At 43.1% G+C, this 19,572-nt stretch overlaps 1 protein-coding gene across 3 annotated transcripts in view; it reads right to left on the minus strand.

Moving 5' to 3' along the window:
- Positions 1-13,256, minus strand: part of ITGB1 (integrin subunit beta 1) — a 47,156-nt gene extending 33,900 nt beyond the window's left edge. Inside the window, exon 1 of one of the 3 annotated variants that reach the window (XM_041766356.1) lies at positions 13,000-13,256. The gene's annotated coding sequence lies outside the window, so the exon portion shown is untranslated. Of the gene's footprint in view, positions 1-11,709; positions 11,956-12,999 lie in introns of those variants that run through there. The other 2 variants (XM_041766358.1, XM_041766357.1) reach the window with 2 other exon arrangements.
- Between the last annotated feature and the right edge of the window lie 6,316 nt (positions 13,257-19,572).

A 19,572-nucleotide genomic window follows, 5' to 3' on the forward strand; every position in this document is an offset into this window, starting at 1 on the left:
AAAGAATACTCCGGAAAAGAGGCGAGCTGATGAGGTGAGGATCCAGGAGGGAGTAACTGATGGAGCAGAGGACAGCATCCTGTGTACAAGGGAGCCTATGAGCCTGAAGAGGGAGAGGGGCTTCTCTCAGGGCAGGTGGGGCAGCGTAGGTCTGCTCTGAAAGCAGGAGTAAGGGAGTGCTGGCAGAGGAGGAGCTGGGGCTCAGGGGGGAAGGACACTGGGATCTGGATCAGGTGACTGCCTTAGAGCAAGGCCCAAGGGCCTCATTTACAAAGGCATCCACTCCTCTCACTTGAAACTACCTATTCAAGAAGACAGGGCCTTGGTATGTCTGTTCAGGGACAGAAACCACCTAGAAGCGCTTGGCACAAAGTCAACAGTCAAAAATTTTTGCTGAACTATATTAAGTTGTATGACATCTTTCTCTGACATTACTCAGAAGCCCAGGACAGAAGAGTTTCTCAGAATTAATTTACAGACTCTCTTTAAGTAGAAAATAGTTACTGTAGACACCCTAGTGACAGCCATTTTCAATTCACTTAGGTATATACAGCCAATATAAGGCTAGAGGTAAAATGCTTCCTGGTCCTAGATCTCATACATTATGAACCAAGATTAATTTACACATACAACTATGGTTTGGCATCAAAATAATAATTACTCAGTTACAAGGTAGTTGACCATATAAGGCAGATGTTGGTTGCTTCTTACTATAATTACCAGTACAAAAGCACAACTTTTTTTTTTTTTTTAACCAATTCTTGCAGATCAAATTGCTGAAACTAGCTCCTATGGATCCTCAGACTCCAATTGGAAATCACTGAATTAATCCACTGGTTTCCAGAGCAAGTGCAGGTGGGTGGGGAGGAGGTACTGGCTGTGCTGACAATAGCTAACAACACAGAAGAGGACAAAGTCAAAGGGCCAGAGATCACAACAGGTAGGTGGAAGAAAAAGGGCTCAGGTACACGGGGGAGAAGAGAGCCAGAAAGTAGAAACAGGTATGACATTCCAGACACAGGTAGTTTTGGGTAAAAAAAAAATCTAAGTGAGGATAGCTATGGACAATTATTTTAGCCAAAGTTGCTTCCAAAGGCAGAGGCTGAGACAAAACAGGAATGCAGGTGATGATTATTACAAAGATCACCCCAGAGAAAGACACAGATACTGAAGAGAGTGAACCAAGATGCCCAATTCAGGAGACTTGTCATGTGGGTGCCTGGGGGCTTGACCTAGCTGAGTTTTGAGACATGTACAGAAAGTCTCTCCAGAGGAGGTTCAATATGGAGAAGTCCATTAATTCCAGTCCCCACGAGTAAAATTGTGCCCCAAGGGGCGTTAACTTCCCCCACACTTCCAAGAACTACGGTGCATCTGCCCAGAAGTCTACGCCAGCTTCTCTCCTCACAGTCAGAAAAGATAAGTCCCAGGAGGAACCTGAGGCAAGATGCAGTCAGCGAAAAGTGAGTCATTAAACTCACTGTTCCCAACAGCAGTGGCTGGAATCAAAGAGGCCAGGACCGGGTGAGAAGGACAGAAGGGGTCTCTAATACAGTGCTCAGGGCCACAATGGAGTTGGAAAAGTCAAGAAAACTGTAAGACCAGAGTGTGAGAAGTATTACCTGCATTGCACTCTGGAAGACCTTAGTGACGACGGCAAGAACTGGGGAGGTGATTTAAGCCAGACGCACAGACATGTACTAAATCAAATATAAATAGCAGGATCTATCAACTACAGATGCGGGAAGATGACCTGTCTTATGAATTGCTATCTCATGGCAGTCACTGCTTGGTGTTCTCTAAAATGAGCACAATATCTTATTTTCTCTTAAGACTTTATTTCTTTGAGTGGGAAATATCAGAGAGGGTGACAGCACATGAGAGACTCCTAACTCTGGGAAACAAACAAGGGGTAGTGGAAAGGGACGTAGACGGGGGGTTGGGGTGACTGGGTTACAGGCACAGAGGGGGGCACTTGATAGGATGAGCACTGGGTGTTATGCTATATGTTGGCAAATTGAACTCCAATAAAAAGAAATTTTTCAAAAAAAGATTTTATTTCTTTATTCATGAGTGACACAGAGAAAAAAAGAGAGAGAGAGACATGGGCAGAGACATAGGCAGAGGTAGAAGCAGGCTCCATGCAGGGAGCCCGATGAGGGACTCCATCCCGTGACTCTGGGATCACACCCTGAGCCGAAGGCAGAAGCTCAACCACTGAGCCACCCAGGAATCCCTTGAGCACAGTATCTTAATATTTAGAGAATATTAGACATGCATAAGGAATATAAGATATATAAAGAAACTAAAGATAAAGGTAACTGAAAATATTCTGAAGTATCCAAACAACAAAACAAAGCCAGCGAGCTTAGGGAGGACAAGCAGGGTGTCATTACCCAGCACAGTAAAGAACATGGACTGGGAGCCAGAACATCTGATTGCAAATCTCTCAAGTAACTTCGTTTGAAGGTTTTGCTTTTTTTCGATCATAAGCATAACAGAAAATTTTGGATCAATCCACATTAGGGGAGAAACAAGAAATGGCAGGAAGGATAAGGGTTAGAAAACAACTGTAAACAAGATTAATGATCATTATTATGGCCATTCAGATACTTACTTGGATGCAATTATCAAAACATTATACTGTATAACAATAAGGTTTAATCAAATGCTTTCATATTAGATACCAATTCTATTAATAATGTAAGTATAGTTAGAGGCTTATTTTAGGTTCCACGTCTAAGAAGGATTACTCTACTTAATGTGTTTTCTAACCATTAGATTCCTAGCAATTTGTATGTAAAATAGTAAGAGCAGCAAAATCTCTGTTTTATATTACTACATTAGACAGAATACAGGACATACCTAACAGAAAGAGAAATATGGGAGAATGACTTGAGGTTGTTCTGTCTAGGGGAAGCAAACCCAGGAGAGGCTAAAAGAAAGAAGGAAACATCCCCGAAAGACATTGCACTACTAGAAACGTGAATCCCAATGCTGGGTACCAATGGTATTCCATCCAAGGACTGCTGTAAACTGAGGACTACCAACAAAGAGGAAGACTGGTTCATTCAAATGGCCAGAGAAGGCATACAGCTGGCACAGACAGAAATGACACATAACAAACACCGAGTTTGGAGGATTTAAAGTAATTTGTAACAAAAAGTTATCTCATTTTTATTTCAACAGCTTCGAATGACTACAATAATGACAAAAGTAATAACAGCTATCTCCTCCAAGTACTTCTAGGTGGTTAGGAATGATATTATCTTTGGTTTACAGATGAGGAAACCAAACCACAGAGAGGAAAAACAAACTCTCCAGGGTCACACAGGTGGAATGGAAATCAGACCATTTGAATGACACACAATGATCTGAATGACGACCTGATCTCAGCTTCATTAAACTCTAATTTTTTGATGGCCTACTCAAGTCACGATTTAAAAAAATATATATACCTTTCCAGTGTGAGAACTGCCTCAAAGTACAGAAATGGAAAGGATTTATAATGTTCTGTGAATTTACTTCTTAGTCCTTCAAACTGAATGGAGGTCAACAAAAGTTAATTTAACTCACGAGTGTATGCACTGGTTTTGTACCTCTCATTTCGACAGAGGCAGTTTACCCTAGTAAATTACTTTTTTTTTTTTTTAAGATTTTATTTATTTATTCATGACACACACACACACACACACAGAGAGAGAGAGAGAGAGAGAGAGAGAGGCAGAGACACAGGCAGAGGGAGAAGCAGGCTCCATGCAGGGAGCCCGATGTGGGACTCAATCCTAGGACTCCAGGATCACATCCTGGGCCGAAGGCAGGCGCTAAACCGCTTACCCACCCAGGATCCCTCTACTTTTTTGTTGTTGTTGTTGTTAACCTAAAAAGTAATTTGCTTTATTTTACCCTAGTATTACTTTTTACCATATTCAAGTTTATCTAAGGGGTCACAATTCATTCCTTAAACAGTAACTCATCTCAAGCACCTCTCCCAAACAATTTCATTTTAGTGGTTTATGGTCTGAACTGTGTGCATTGTTCCAACTGTCAAAAACTATAATTATTTTAATCTCTACTCTAAATTCTCCTTTATTCACCAAAGTTAAGTGTGCTATCAGTCCTAGCTGAGCTTCTGAACACATACGTAGTCACAAATAACTCATGTGGCATTTCCTTTTCCATTTACAGATAAAATCTTTAGAAACTTTTTAGGCACTATATTTGAAGAAATTAAACAATCATATTTTTGGGAAAAGTTCCTTTAAAAATGTGGTGAGTTACAATGATTTCAAGTTTTAAAGGAAGTTACCCAGAAGCCAACTTGGACAAAAAGAAGTCATTCACAAAAGATTTCTTCCTATAAAATCCTTGCAAAAGGTACATCTTTTTTCAATACAACTAATTAAATTCATATCAGCAAATATTTATTGCATGTCTAATGTGCCAGACAAAGCAAGACTAAGTAACAAACCTGGGATATGAACCTAGGCCTGATTCAAAAGTTCAACCTTTCAATAAAAGGAGGTTTCTGATAAGAAAGGTTAAGGGTTTTTACCCTTCAAGTACCCTCTTTCAGACAATAGAAACTGCTTCCTTTATGTCACAACATTTTAAAATCTTTCCACCTTAATAGTAGAAAAGATTCGGATACCTACATTGAGGTTTACCATAAATCTCTCCTAAAAATAATATACAGCTACATTCATCCCAAGTCTGTCCCACCATCATTTTCTGTATCTGCTTTTAAAAGAGAAAAAATAGTGCTATAAAATAATATTTAAAAATCAATATAAAACATAAAAACAGCACGGACTCAAACTGAAAGCCTCAGAGAATTTACATGTAGCTCTTCCCACTTCTCCCATTCAGAGGGCAGTGAGATGGGGAGCCCTAATGGAGGGTGCTCAGAAATCCTACTGATCTCTACTCCAACAAACGTGAGGGTGAGAGTCAGGGAAGCATTCCTCTGGGGCAAGAGCATCTTTCCACTACAGGAAGAACAATTAAAACGCAACATTTTATTTCCCTCTCTCTAGCAGGAAGAGGTAGTAGATATGTGCTGGTGATCATGAGGGTGTTTATGACCCAAATAATAAGGCAGAATTAATGATTAACAAGAACGTAACAGAAAGGATGAGGAAGAAAGAAAAAACAAGAGGAAATAGGAAAGAGAAGAGGCTTAGTACTCAAAGGCAAAGACAGAACTAACAACTCACCTCAAGTCCTTTTCCATGTACAGTAGTCTGAACTAGCAACCTTTCTACAATTCACTACTCCCGCCCAGTGCTCTTTAGGAGCACTGACCCCTTCTTGCCCAATGGTGACATCCACCTGAAGCTTGTGAGTTCCAAAAGCAAAGGTTAGGCCGCTCCAAAGCAGAGGCTCCCAAAACAATTTGAAACCTGAGAACTGCTCATAACAGGACTAGATACTTTAAGAAAATGACATAACAGACTGAAGCAAAATTCACTAGGAACTGGTCTATTCACCTTCTCCAAGGAAATGTGAATATGAAAGATCAATCACTATCACCCACCACCCAGCCCATAAGTGCAAGGGAAAGATAACGAACGGATATACTGCACGTTGTCACGGAGAAAGCCTCAAAGATAAATCAGCTGGGGAGGGGTTGTTTAAGGGCGTAGAACTTAACCAGGAAAACCGTCTACAGAAGAAAAAGTGAAAGAAGTGAAGAATCTTCTCTGAAAATATGAGAAAATCTAGAGGGATTCATTATGTTCTTGAAGGAATTTAGAAAATCTCAAATAGGTCTCACGGTGATCAGTCAAAAATTAAGACCACAAAACTAGAGAAAAGGCATACAGCACTTAGGGAGGAAATTTACCTTGAAATCCTCTATAGAACTCATAAATACAAGGAATAGAACACGGCAGGAAGAGCATGCTTAAGAAAAACCACAGAATCCACTATAATTCAGGCCAATTAGAAACATGATAGAACCAACAGTGATCTGTTGACTGCACTAGCCAACTAGACTAGTCTTATAGACTAGTATACTACAACCAACCCTCAAAAAGGACAGCCTAGGGCAAGGCTCTTGGGTCCCCTCCCTCTTTGAGAGCTTTGTTCTAACACTTTATTTACTATCGCTCAATAAACTTTGCTTTGCTGCCCACAAAGAGAGAGAGCCAGCGAGAGAGCACACCTATGTGAAAAAAGGGGGAGGGGAAATTTGGAGATTTTGAGTTGATTGTGGAGATTCAAGGAGAGTGGCACACTTGGAGGGGGCTTGGAAGCTCCTTTGCCATTTGCTGCCCTATGCATCTCCTCCATCTGGCTGTTTATGAGTCACATCCTTTTATAATAACTGCTAATCTGGCAAGGAAAAAAAAAGCATTAAACTAAAAAAATTGGTGAAGGGGCATATAGTAAACTCAAGTCTGAAGAAGGAAAGACTTAAAATACAAGCAGAAAACATTTGAAACAAAACTATCAAGCCATAATATTAAAGCCGGATCCAAAATGAGCATGGAAAGTTACCTAAAATTATTTCTTCCGGGGATCCCTGGGTGGTTCTGGGGTTTAGCGCCTGCCTTCGATCCAGGGAGTGATCCTGGAGTCCCGGGATCAAGTCCCACATCAGGCTCCCTGCATGGAGCCTGCTTCTCCCTGTGTCTCTGCCTCTCTCTCTCTCTGTCTGTGTCTCTCATGAATAAATAAATAAAATATATATTTTTTAAATTATTTCTTCCAAGCTCCTCCTTGCACTCAAAGGAAAGGACATTACTTAGCAATTGATATTTTTCAAACCAGCCTAGTGAGCTGTTCCTTCTCTACACCTGCTGGGACTATGGATTTTGCCTTTCCTTGAAAGGAGAAAATAGTAAGTTAGTAACAGTTCTGTTTTAGAAATTTTACTTTGGGGCAAGTTTACAAAGATAATCATAAACGGAGCTAACAAAAAAATGTTAACCACCCTGGTAATGGTATCAATAAGCACTTGAAAGCAACATTTGTTCTACATTATTTTAATTAAGGAGAATTATAAATTATGTTTCCAAATTGTGTAATTTTATCTACTTTTAAGTAGAGCACTCCAAAATTCTGACTTGATCAAAACTTTAATAAATTTTGGCCACAGTGGAACAGCACAGTGCTGGGTATATTTTAAATACATAACAAATGTTTTAAAAATTAAACATAGGGAGAAATCAATTTCTCATTGTATTCAGCAGTAAGCTGGAAATAACATCTCAGAATTGTTGCAAAGATAAAATGTGATCATCAATGGAAAATCTCCTAGCAATACATATTTTTATGGTGATCTGAAGATCCCATTTTACTTAATTACTAAATTCTCTTCCTGCTTTCCAATTCATTCACTAGTCACAGGCTTCCAAACGTAAGAACCTGAGTGACTACTTAATAAACAGTTTTCAATCTTTTTAAACCCATGCTTCTCTAGCAAGTACAAATCTCTTCCCTATTGCATTTTTTTTTCCTAATGTAATACCGAACGTACTTTTTTGAACTACAGCCTCCTCCTCCAACAATCAAATAGGACCTCCCATGACCCATTCTGAGAAGCACTGAAATCACAATCTGAAATAAATCATACATTTAAAATATTGGAGAGCTAATAAATTACTACTCCGAGTTTCACAAAGAGTAAGAAAGCTTAGGTTAATTAATATATTTACTCAGTAAACATTTATATACTGAAAAGTGATTTCCATACTTCAAATGGTACATTCCCAACAAATTTTTCACATAAACACTTTCCTCACCCACTGAAACTACATTCTCTACTGCAAAATAAAATGCTAAGGTTTCTTCTTTCTTTTTGGCCTTCACTAGCTCTTCATCTCTTCACCACTCACAATAAGCAGAATTAACTACTCCATGGTCCCAAAACATATTCTTAAGTGTCTAGCATGGCAAATGACAAACCTTCAGTGATGCTCAATGTTTTAATTCCAACTTCCATTATAATACACCCATGTCTGTGAACCAACCAGACGACAGTTGGAGTACATACTTTAGGCCTTCACCAGATATGCACGGACACACACACGTGCACACACACACAGAGTAGTCAAACAATATTGGCCCATCTATTATCTGTATCTTTTTTCCTACCATTCCAAGCTCCTTTATTAAGCCTTCCAAAACCACTTACGCCAATGCTGATTTTTTTTCTCAAAACCTATTACGGAAAATTATCTGGCACAATACACTGTATATAACATTCTTTGGTATTTGTTACGTGTCCCTAGATTAAACACAACTTGTCCTAACTAGACGACATACTCCCAGCAAAGTCCATGTCAACCACCCGATCTACATCCACTGAGCACAGCATTTTTCAGTAACTGGCACTCAATACACTCATGGATTAAAATGTAACATTCAATGGAGCTGCATCTGACAGAACTCACAGTAGTAGTTTGGCTGGTCAACACTGGCAGGTTTTCTTAAAGCAGTAATTTGGCACAGTGCCTATCCTTTCTGATGATGATACAAGAAAATGGTTGGTCTTGGGAGAAGAGCTGCTTTCCACACTGCCTGGGTTGGGCAGTAGCTATCCTTCAACTCACAGAATGACAGAATCGGGGAAACATACAGACCACTTCCTCTGGGGTAGCTGCAGAAACCAAAGCCCTGGAAGATGGAAGCATTCCAGCAAAGGTCACAGAGGAGTTAAGTGGCACAGCTTATACCTGACACCCAGGTTTATCGCCTCCCAATCACAAAGCCACTATTACAACAAACTGCTTTCTAATGAGAAGTCTAAAACGACTAGTAAGTCTTTTTGTCTTTACCTCAAACATGTCAATCACAGGAAAAACTCTTCAATACCCAAGTCACTGACTAAAACTGTCACACAAAGGAATTAAGAATGCATAGAAGAAACGGGACAGGAAATGCCTTCCTGGATTCTATTGCCTCCACCCAGCCCTAGACGGGTTTCTGCCTGACCCCTCTGCACTCTACATATGCTCCTTTGGTGTTCTCAGCTTCCACTAGCACTTAAAGACTAAGAATTCCAGAATCCGAATCTCCCAACCAGACTTGGTTTTGAGATCCTAATCTGTGTAAACTGGACACTTAGACATCTCTACCAATGTCACTTTTTTTTTTTCCAATGTCACTTTTAAAAGCACTCGGCGTTATAATTTCATCATTTCCCCTCCCCTTGCCATCATACTGCCCAACGCACAATGACACATCTAACCAGAAACTTGTGTCACTATGGGTGTCTTCCACCTCTCTTACTTTAGACCCCGAGTCTCATCAATTCTCCCTCCTGAATATAGTGCTGCTTTACCCTCACCCAAATCATCCCCTACGTAGACCAATGATCTCCAAAGCGTTTTGATCACTCACTTTTATGACTGAAAACATTTCTGAGCTAACACGTATCCAAAATACGTATGAATGTATATTTATAAATTAAAATACATGTACCTCTACAGCAATACAGTAAGACATTATAAATACAAATTTTAAATTAATATTAATTTTTTCTTCCTATACTCCAATGAGTCATTTTATGGGGTGCAGGAACTTGCACTTTGGAGACTGTATAATGACACTAGTCCAATAAGTAAAACATATATACATACGGATCTATATGCATGTGTGTGTTTATATAGATATGGATATCTGAAGCCATTTCTTTTTACTCACACATTTTTCAAGATAATGTACACAATTTAGTATATTGCTAAATATAGTTAACCTTACCATTAAAGGTCATAAACCAAAAATAAAGTTTAAAGGAAGCTGACTTCTAAAAAAAAAAAAAAATAAAGGAAGCTGACTTCTAAAAACCCACTCTATATTATTTTATAAACATAACTTTGTAAGTCTCATAATTAGCCACCTCTGAAAAGTTGAAAAATTTAGAGTATAGGCTGGCTCCTTTTGCACATGGCTCCTGAGGAAGACATACCACATTTTTTTTTTCAGCTTACTCACTGAAATATTCTAAGGCTGCTGCTAATGTTCTGAGTTTTATGGATTGCAACTCCCTTAACCCAAGTACATACTGTCATATTTTTTCAGCCTTCTACATTTATAGATACTGCTACCATTTCAGGATCCTGAAGACTAACGCACTCTTCCTTACTGTTATCCCTGTCAATCCATCCCCCTTCCCCAAGACTCCCACTATGACAACAAAAAAGAACAAAACCCCCACAATATATGACCAAAGTTAGAACAGACCCACTAATACAACAAGACATATTTTCATATTTGTACAGTATAATCCTCTAGGATTCTACCCCAACCTGATACATCCTAACTTTCTATGCAGAGTGGGGAAATCTAAAATTTAACAAGAGTCCATATAAGTCCTTAGATACATTCAAGCTTTTATACATTCAGAAACTGAAAATCTCAGAAGTCAGAAGTTCCGCAGCTTTGAACCGGCAAAAGATGTTTCATCTCATCATTCCAGCAGTGTAGTTAAGAACAGACCAGTGTACCAACCGAATATCAAAGAAAAATATTTTCCTGAGGTAGAGTATTATACTACCCCCCCCATATCGTAAGCCACAATTTATTTGACAAGAAGCCAAACAATAAAGCTATTATGTGGCAAGTATTCCGTTAAAACTGGCACATTAAACTGATTAATTCTGCCTATTACAAAATGACCAGAGGTCCCCAGAGAAGCTCCTGGAGTTAGGAGTTATTGATAACAATGCAGAACTACATATTCATTCAGTGATGGAAATTTGGGCCAGATCTCAATTATATTGACCAGAGAGTTAAGAAAAAAACCACCTAATTGTTAAAATCACTAAACCTAGCAATTTTCAATATTGTTGATTCTATATTTTTTCATGTACAGACTGTTGAGGGTATTATAAAATAGTAATATAAAATAATCATAATAGAGAATTCAGCATTCTTTTAAAGAGAGTCAACATTACAAAAACTAAATTTTAAGTCTGTGAAGTCAACACAGATACCTTCATTTGGAATTGATTTGCTTTCTATTTACAAAAGTATTAACCACATCCCCTGTCTTTTTAGCTAACATTCTAATAACATCTTCCATTTTATGAATTTTCAAATAAATAATGGCTTTTTCCTCAGAGACCTGTCCCCAACAGACCTGTCCCTGTTTCCTATGTATCACTTCATTATCTTCAGCCACTCATTTAATATTGATCAATGAACTAAAATTATTTAAAAATATGAACACTGTAGTGGAGTCTTAATTACTATCCCCTGTGGGTGTGGATGTTCACAGATGTAGACTAGGTTAACTTCCACCTGAAATTCCTTAATCATTTCTAAAAGTGGTCTATTAATATAACTAGAGGTTAATATAACTATTAATATAACTAAAGGCTGTATGCCCTTTCGGAAACATGCCTAACCAACATTTATTTCACATTATTTTTATACCATCAAAACAACAAAAAATAACAGCAGAGTGGATCAATTACGTCCTGAGATTTTTTTTTTGATCTTTTTAATATATCAAGAAGAGACAGAAAGGAGTCCTATGCACGTAGCATCTACTGTAAACCGTTTTACCTATTACATTTGATATTCACAACTATATTGTCTTTATGGAACCTGTTATTTGAACCTGTGATTCAAACATGGGCTCTGGTGCTAGACCCCATGGGTTCTTCACTCACTAGCTGGATGATCAGAGGCAAATTACTTAGGCCTCCTGTGCCTCAGTTTCTTCACTTGTAAACTGAGTATAAAAACTGCACCTACCTCATTGTATTGGTTCCAGGATAAACACAGGTAAAGTGCGTAGAGCTAACCACGGCCCACACTGTCCTTACTAGGAGAGCTGCTTTTATTATTAGCGCAGGTATGCTTGTTCCCATTTTACGGATGAGGAATGGAAGCCTCAAGAGGGTAATTTACTAGTGTTGGTTTTTGACTAAAAAGTACAAATTTGATGAAATAAAAATGACTTAGGCATAAAATACTGGTAGTAACTACAACTTGTTAGGAAGCCCAAGAACTGACACGCAGTAAGAGGCCGGGCCCCAGGGCAGGCGGGCGCTGGATCCTGCTGCGCCGCGGGGGCCCCCGGCCGGGACCCCCCGCCCCGCGCAGTGCGACCCCCCCCCCCGGCCGGGACCCCCCCCGCCGAAGGACCCCCCCGCGCAGCGCGACCCCCCCCCCGGCCGGGACCCCCCCCCCCGCGCAGCGCGACCCCCCCCCGGCCGGGACCCCCCCCCGGCCGGGACCCCCCCCCCGCGCAGCGCGACCCCCCCCCCCGCGCAGCGCGACCCCCCCCCGGCCGGGACCCCCCCCCCGCGCAGCGCGACCCCCCCCCGGCCGGGACCCCCCCCGCGCAGCGCGACCCCCCCCCCCCCGGCCGGGACCCCCCCGCCGAGGGACCCCCGCGCAGCGCGGCCCTCACAAACCCCGAGTCGGAGCAGGAGGAACAGACGCCAGCCCCGCGCCCTCCCCGGCTCCCGACGCAACCTCTTGGGGCCCAGCCCACGGCCACCCCGCAGCAGGCCCTGAGGCTGCGGCCCGACTTCTGCAAGCTGGAAGCGCACTGCTGAGCTCCAGGCCGCTCGGGGAAGAGCGGCCCCCACGGGAACGGGAACAAAGGGAAGCGGCACGGGCTCGCTCCCACTCCCGGGGCTCGCCCTCCCCGCCCGCGGAACCGGCCCCGCGGGCCACGGGTCAGGCCGGGCTCGCTCCGAGCGCCCGGGCCCACCGCGGCGGGACAGCGCCCGGGCCCGCGACCCCCCTCGCGAGGCGGCGGGACGAGCTCCGGGCCTCGGCCGCCCACCCCGGGCGCAGGAGGGGCGGCGGGAGCAGCCGGCCTGGCCCCGGCCCCGGCCCCGGCCCCCGCCCCCGCCCCCGCGCAGCGTCCCGCCCGCAGCCCAGCCACCGCGGCCCCCGCCGGGCCCGCCGCCCCCGCCCCGCCCCCGCCCCACGCAGGCCCGGCCGCGCCGCCCGCCACGCGCGCACACACACGCGCGCACACACACACGAACACGCGCACACACACACGCACACACACGCGCACACACACACCTTCTCCGGGGCGTCCGGGCCGCGGTCGGCTCGGCCTGCAGCTCCGGGACTCCGCTCGGCCTCTCCCGACGGCTAGCGCGGCCTCCCGGCTCTCGGGCGCGGCGGCGGCGGCGGCTCCTCCTCCTCGGGGGCGGGGGCGGGACACTCGGCCGCCCGGAGCCGCCTCCCGGCAGGAAACGACCCCCGCGGCACCGCCTCTTCGGCCGGGCCGCTCCTGCTCCTCGGGCCGCCGCGCCCGCTCCGGCTCCTCTCCCTCCGGAAACGCATTCCTGCCGGGCGGCGTCAGCTCGCGGGGGCGGGGAGGGGTGGAGGACGCCGGAGGAGAGCGGAGGGGGCGACGGAGGGGAGGGGCCGGGGAGAGGCCGGGGAGGACGCGCAGGGGAGCCGGATCCCAAGGAGGGGGAGCTGGAGGGGAGGACCGACAGAGGGAGCCGGATCCCGAGGAGGGGGAGCAGGAGGAGGGGCGGGGGAGACGGAGGAGAGGTGGAGCAGACGGAGGGGAGGACCAGCAGAGGGAGCAGGAGGAGGGGGAGCAGGCGGAGGGGTGGGAGAGGCGGAGGGGAGGATCGGCAGAGGGAGCCGGATCCCAAGGAGGGGGAGCAGGAGGAGGGGCGGGGGAAACGGAGGGAGCAGAATCCCAAGGAGGGGGAGCAGGAGGAGGGGTGAGGGAGACGGAGGAGAGGTGGAGCAGACGGAGGGGAGGACCAGCAGAGGGAGCAGGAGGAGGGGGAGCAGAAGGAGGGGTAGGAGAGGCGGAGGGGAGGACCGGCAGAGGGAGCAGGATCCCAAGGCAGGGGAGCAGGATCTCAAGGAGGGGGAGCTGGAGGAGGGGCAGCAGGAGGAGGGGTGGGAGAGACGGAGGAGGGGTGGAGCAGACGGAGGGGAGGACCAGCAGAGGGAGCAGGATCTCAAGGAGGAGGGAGCACGGGAGCACTGGTCCTCCCCTCCGTCTGCTCCACCCCTCCTCCAGCTCCCTGGAGACCAGGAGGAGGGGGCCAGAAAGCTGAGGCCAGGCCCAAGGAGCAGAGTGGGAGCTGGCCTGGGACTCGGCCTTCGCTGTGCCTCAGTTTCCGCTCCCGCCGACCAAGGGAGGTGTGTGGGGGAGTGGGGAGCCGTTGGGAGCCTGGGGCTGAACACCTGCTGGGCCTTGCGGTCCACTGCCCCAGAGCCATACCCAGTGGTCCCGTCAGCCCAGGACCTCCTTAAGTCCCAGGCACATCCAGAGGATCACCCACCCTCTGGGGCTTCCAGGGGCCCAAACTTTAACTTCTAGGGAATTAGCTAAAGCCAATACTGTTGACTGGAGTGGATAGTTTGCTTGACTTGGCTCTATGAGGTGGTGAAGATAGGAAGGAGATCAATGCCAAGAAAGATGGATTTTTAGGAAAGTTTTAGAAAAAAACTGGTAAGTCAGGGATCTCCTTTTGTTAGATTAATCTGGAAGCCCATTTATGGGGAACATGGTTAAGAGGTAAAATTGGTTAAGACGTAAAATTGCATCCATAAAAATATGGTGTTACTCTTCACTTTTTTTTAGTAGGTGAAGATGAACATTTAAAAGAGAAGAAGGAACGCCTGGGTGGCTCAGCGGTTGAGCGTCTGCCTTGGGCTCTGGGCGTGATTGCAGGGATTCCGGGTTCGAGTCCCGCTTCAGGCTCCCTGCATGGAGCCTGCTTCTCCCTCTGCCTATGTCTCTGCCTCTCTCTCTCTCTCTCTCTCTCTCTCACACTCACTCGCTCGCTCTCTCTGTCTCTCATGAGTGAATAAATCTTAAAAAAAAAAAAAGAGAGAGAGAGAGAGAGAGGGAAGCGAAGCATTCATTATGAGAATGGCTGGACACATTTTGATAAGAGGATTGAAACTTGTACCACCCAACATCATACTGAAACCCAGTAATTCAGAATATGCTCCTGGCAAGTTGCCATCCTGTTAACAGAAAATGTTGTGTCCTGCCACCTGGCCAGCTTCACCACCCTGTTGGGAATGGGGTTCAAATAAGATTTGTAAAACTGAGAAGCTGTGTTTCACTTAGGGGAAATTAGAAGCTGAGATGCCCATTTGGCTGCCAATTTTAAATAAGAGAAAACAGAATAGCCCTACCTATGGAAATTTTGCATATTGCTCACCAGCAAAATCAAATCTGTTTGTTAGATGATCACTGAAGACCTGGAAGAAATGAACATGATTTTTCCCGCTTAATGGATAATGCTAAATGATGTTTCTGTATTAATATCCCACTGGTAAAGCTGCCACAAGACCTCAACATTCTTAGATTCAAAAAGTACTGCATTCTTGGATTCTTTGTTTACACCACTGTTCAAAGTCAATCATAAGTAAAAAAAGAAAAAATCAATCATAAGTAGCCTGGTCTCAAAACGGGAGACTGAAGTTCAATGATAAAGCATAATTGACCTATGCTGATTTGCACTGCATTTCCCAGAATTTTCTTTCCTGTTTGTGATTTGAGGAGGCAATCTTCGCCACCAGAATATTATAAGATTTAGATTTGTACAACCCTAAACTAAATTAGTTCAAGGGCAATTGAATCATTTCTCTAATCCCTGTGTCAAACACTGTTCCAGGACACATAATAGGGGCTCAGCTAATATTTGATATTTGCATAAATAGGTCCTTTTGCTCCCATTGGACCAGGTCAGAACATTTGACTATACTCAAGTGTGAGCAATTTATGTATAGAAATCATAAGCCTTGGAAAAAAGAAAAATTAAAAAATGTTATCTGAGAAAAGCAGTAATTGGTCAGGAGTATGATTCTACCTGTGATTTCACATAACTATTAATCAAAGAATGGTTAACTATAAAATTTATGACTACTTAAAGGGTTGGTCAATCCTACCATGCCAAACAGGAAGTCCTAGTGAGTAGGAATAGTGCAAGTCCCATTGCTGGATCATATCATGATAGGACATATATTGGTACCTGAACTTTCAAACAAATTATATTATACCTATACTGTCTCCCAATTATAAGTTGTCTTCTTCCATCTCATAAGTCATTATGTTTGATAATTAAAAGTTGGTCTTTCCTTTAGATTTGTCACCATACTACTATATGTTCTTTGAAATGCATTTTTACTCAGGGCACATGGGTGGCATAATTGGGTTAAGCATCAGACTTTTGCTTTCATCTCAGGTCCTGATCTCAGGGGCATGAGACTGAGCCCTGTGTTGGGCTCTGCACTCAATGCCAGGTCTGCTTAGTTTTCTCTATCTCTCTCCCTTTCCCCCTACCCCTCCTCTCCCTCTAAAATAAATAAATCTTAAAAAGAAAAGAAAAATATATCTTTATTCACCTACTGTTTTCCAAAGTGAAGTTTCAGTGTTGTTCACTAGCAAAGACTTTATTGGATACACAGGTTCCTTTCAATCAGCATTTAATCTCTACTTCTATGTAAAATTAAAAGATAGGCTTACGTAAATGAAAGGAACCGCTAATATTTAGTGAGGCACAAAAGAAACTAAAGGTTCTTAGGAACTTGATTATCTCTTTGAAACAATGGGATCACAGTTTGATTACTGACCTTTAGATCCAGCAGGTTGTATTTAATCTCATGGTTATGAAACACAGGATGGGAAGTAAGTCGATTTTGGCTTCAGGAATGGATAGCTGTCTTTCTCTTGAACTTTGAGCAGTCTTGGGACTTACCCGCTTATTACCCCATTCAGTAAGCCACAAATCACCCCGTAATAACTTGAAGCCTTCTCCATCTTTGAGCATGGAAGCAACCCTCAGCAGAATAAAATTTTATGGGCAGGGGGATCCCTGGGTGGCTCAGCGGTTTGGCACCTGCCTTTGGTCCAGGGCGCGATCCTGGAGTCCCGGGATCGAGTCCCGCGTCGGGCTCCCAGCATGGAGCCTGCTTCTCCCTCTGCCTGTGTCTCTGCCTCTCTCTCTCTCTCTCTCTCTCTCTCTATCATAAATAAATAAATAAATTTTTTAAAAAAAAATTTATGGGCAAATAGTTTAGTACATTTTTATTTATAAATCATTTTCCAAGTGCAATAATCATCAGAGGATCCTGTGCAGTTAGGACAAAGGACGAATGCCTGCATTGTAAAAATAGAAGTGTACCTAAAACCAAATTTTTCTTGGCTTTGGCCATTGACTGGCACAATCCACACCAGATCACTTTTAAATAAACAGCGATCCTGGTATGCCCAAGATAGCCAGAGTTTGTTGATCAAGCGTAATCATTAATAGCGCCTCTTTCATCCCCAAAATTACATCAAGATGTAAATCACAAATTCTACTGTTATTAATAAATAAGAGTGTCCAGACAATAAGGAATGAGAAATAATTTTAGAAATTCAAAGGGAATGCATGGGGACACATTAAAAAATCAGGTTCCAGGTTTATAGGTGAAAACCAACTCTAACATGAATGATAGGGAGAAAAATTGTGTGGGGATGAATGTGCTAAATGAAGCAGTTCCTATGATGAAAATGCCCACCAGGAACTTTAATTGGAAGAAAATCTTTGAAAGTAGCCCGATCAATCAACAAGACTTGTGTTTTAAATAGTGTTATAAATGTATGTGATGGCTTCTGGAGCAAATTGATTGACAGTGGTTAGGTAAATCTTCATGTACTTTTCTAAGAACTATTTCTACTGAGGGAGCTAGATACATTGTCCTCATCTGCTACCTCCATCCATCTAGAACATAACTCCTCTTTAAACATTTTTTTTAAGAAGCTTTTTTTTTAAATGTTTTATTTATTTATGATAGTCACAGAGAGAGAGAGAGAGAGGCAGAGACACAGGCAGAGGGAGAAGCAGGCTCCATGCACCGGGAGCCCGATGTGGGATTCGATCCCGGGTCTCCAGGATGGCGCCCTGGGCCAAAGCCAGGCGCTAAACCGCTGCGCCACCCAGGGATCCCCTAAACATTTTTTTTAAAGTACAAAGATAAGCAGATGGGGAGAAAAGGAATAAAAGTCTCTGATGTCTTATAATACTAATGTGGAAGTGCTTCTTAATCACAAATAATCCATTTATTTTCCTAAGAAACTAAAATCCCTCTATTAAAATATGAATCTGTGTGCTTTGGTTAAAGCAGCCCTGGGAATTATTTGAATTTTTGAAAAACAAGTAAGAGTGAGACAGTCCTTCCAGTTCCTTCTTCTTCTGTCTCCAAATAGACAAGTAACATGCAAATAATCATATAATGCAGAGAAACTGGAAGTTCATTTATTTTGCAACTTGTTTTTTTTTTTTTTTTTTTTTTTTGACTTGGGGACTTTGATTGAGTCAACAGTCCTCAATACCCTAATTGCCAGAGCAACCATGAAAAATTCAGTTTGCTGCAAGGCAGCTACCAACTCTGTATATACATGGTATGTGTCCGTGTATTTGAGTAGCCTGTCCCGAGACTTTAGTTGGTACTTTACTCTTTTGCTCATTTAAAATAAGGTGGAAAATGTCAGAACGGCCTGGCCTGATTTGTACTGTGTTCCTTATAATTTAGCCTAGCTATTAAGTCTGTCTTTTCCTTTCCTAGATAACAGTTGCTGGATTATGGCTTTCAATATGGGTCACTTATGACTGAAGCTGCCTCAGCTAGATCTACTTCCTGTTTTCCATATATAGCATCCCTATTTTTCTGTTGCTCAGGCCACAGAGTATTGCCTCCACTGGGTGTGAGCACTCCTTGCCAGGATTCAGATGCTGAACATTTTTAAGAGCCCAGAGGGAGCAGTGTTTATAGGCAGCTCTTTTCAGACACTGAGTTTCTTCAGCTGGAGAAGGGAATGTGCTTTCTCAAATAAGAACGAAGAATATGCCAAATATAAGCAGTTGAATAGCTCTGGAGTTATTTTTAGGAACCAGGGTCATTCAGTACGGGAAATGATGGTGCTGCCAATTTATGGCAAATGACTATAAAAAATTATTTATTTTTCTCATTTAACTACTTTTTGAGTATTGAGAAAATTTGCTAGTTTGAGTTAAGAGTAGCTTGATTTGGGGCCAGATTCATTAGGGAGTAGGGAGGCTAGGCTAGCCAGAAGGTATGTTTGTTTGGTTAGTAAAAGTGCCCTCCTCCCTCAAATTAGTCCCTATAATGTTCTATCGCATATAGAGTTGTTGCTGTGTACCTAGGTATGGGAGACCATGAATACGTGAACCCCTAAAATTGAAGACAGGATTTCCCTTGTACATATGGATTTGTATTTTTGCAGATATTTCTAGTTTTAATGGGAACTTAATCCTAAAACATTAAGAATCAGTATTTCAAGGCCAGAAATGATCAGTCCCTTTTATAGACCAACAGCCTAAACAAAAATTTTTTGTTGTTGCTCTGGATTTTACAGTTGAATTAGTCTTATCTAAAACAATTTTTTAAACATCAAATAAATGTCCAAATATTTTGTTATAACAGGATATTCTCTATAGTGTTATCTAAACTTCAGGAAATAGGACAGAAAAAGTACAATCATTTGTCATCAAACCATACAATGAAAGAGTGTGTTTCATTTTCAAGGTAAAATAAACTTCAAAGAGAGATTAGAACTTTAATATTTCAAATTTGAGACTCAATTGCCCTCAAATTATATCT

This window comes from Vulpes lagopus, chromosome 8, assembly GCF_018345385.1.
Source record: "Vulpes lagopus strain Blue_001 chromosome 8, ASM1834538v1, whole genome shotgun sequence".
Taxonomy (NCBI): Eukaryota; Metazoa; Chordata; class Mammalia; order Carnivora; family Canidae; genus Vulpes; species Vulpes lagopus.